This window comes from Hibiscus syriacus, unplaced genomic scaffold, assembly GCF_006381635.1.
Source record: "Hibiscus syriacus cultivar Baekdansim isolate YM2019G1 unplaced genomic scaffold, ASM638163v2 tig00110387_pilon, whole genome shotgun sequence".
Classification (NCBI taxonomy): Eukaryota; Viridiplantae; Streptophyta; class Magnoliopsida; order Malvales; family Malvaceae; genus Hibiscus; species Hibiscus syriacus.
The window spans coordinates 6,879,803-6,881,281 of NW_024062717.1; positions in this window are offsets into that span (position 1 = coordinate 6,879,803).

A 1,479-nucleotide genomic window follows, 5' to 3' on the forward strand; every position below is an offset into this window, starting at 1 on the left:
GGTTGGACTCCTTTGATTACTGTTCTCTAAGATTGAGCTTGGTCGATACCTGCAATAATGGAGATAATGTAATTCAAGACCCCAAAAGTTTTTCCATATGATTTCTCTATGGTATTGGGAAAGAAGCTTGGGTTGATCAAAGATTTGACTTACAACAGTTGTACGGTTGTAGAAGGTTTATTCTTTTTTATTTAGACGAAAAATTACAATCGATGAATTTTGGATAGAGCTAGTGCTCGTGTCAAGTCTAGAGTCATGATGATTATTCATAGATTGGCAGGACGAATGTATATGATAGTCAAACAATAAATTTAACTCTAATAGATCATATTTTAGTGGGCAGCTACCCTAGTCTCTTAGGGATTCTATATCTAGGCTACCTCACGTTTTAGTAGGCGACAAGCATATATCCTCTCCATATGGTCGACCTTACTAACTCCTAATTAGATTAGTTTAGGTCATACATGTATTATGCACTACTAATTAAATGTGAGAGTTACAAAATGAAGGCTTCTAAATTTTAAATTTTAAAATAAAAAGTTTTAAAAAATTGAAAATGTTTCTTTTTAAGAAGGTTTACAAAATTTTGAATTTCACCTATAAATATTTACCGAATATACTCCTCCGTAAACGAGTTGACGTTACAAACTTTGAAACTACTTCATTAATTGTCTGAAACAAATTGTTGTAAACACACTAATGACAATATAAAAGATGATGGATAAAACTAGGGTAAATTACTTTTTGGTTGCCCAAATTTGTATATGGTTCTATATCGGTCACTTAACTTTATAAAATTTCAATTTCATCATTGAACTTTTAAATTGCTTGTGCTTTTGCCACTTGACCGTTAAGTGTCTAACACCTTTTTTTTTTTGTAAATTTATGCAAAATCCTTTGGAATTTTTTTCCTCAAACTCATAATTTTAGACTCCCTTTGATTCATCGATATGATAGTATTTTCTTCCAAACCGAATGGTGGAGAGGTTAAGAAAGAGGAGAAAACAATATATATCAATTCCACGATGACCGAACGATGAAAATTGTAAATATGAGCAAGAAAAGTCAAAGTTGTAATTTGAGTTTTGTCAATTTTAAGGGAATTTAAAGGGAAAACCAAACTGAGAAGAAGAAGAAAAAGGGAAGAAAGGGAAAACCAAACATTGTATGTGAGTGTTGTCAGTAAACACTTAACAGTCGAGTGACCAAAAAATAAATAATTTAAAACTTTAGTGATGCAATTTGAAAATTTTAAAGTTGAGTGACCAAAATCAAAACACAGGTGAAGTTGAGAGACCAAAAAAGCAAACTACCCATCAAATTAAGGTAAATTAAAGCAATCTAACTAAATCTCAAATTTGACCATAATAAAAGGACCAAAACCATAATTTGATCTTTATTTGCTGAATAGCTTTTTAAATATAAGTACAATATATAACTTCTTTGTTCCAATAAAAACATACACCCAAGAATAGAGCA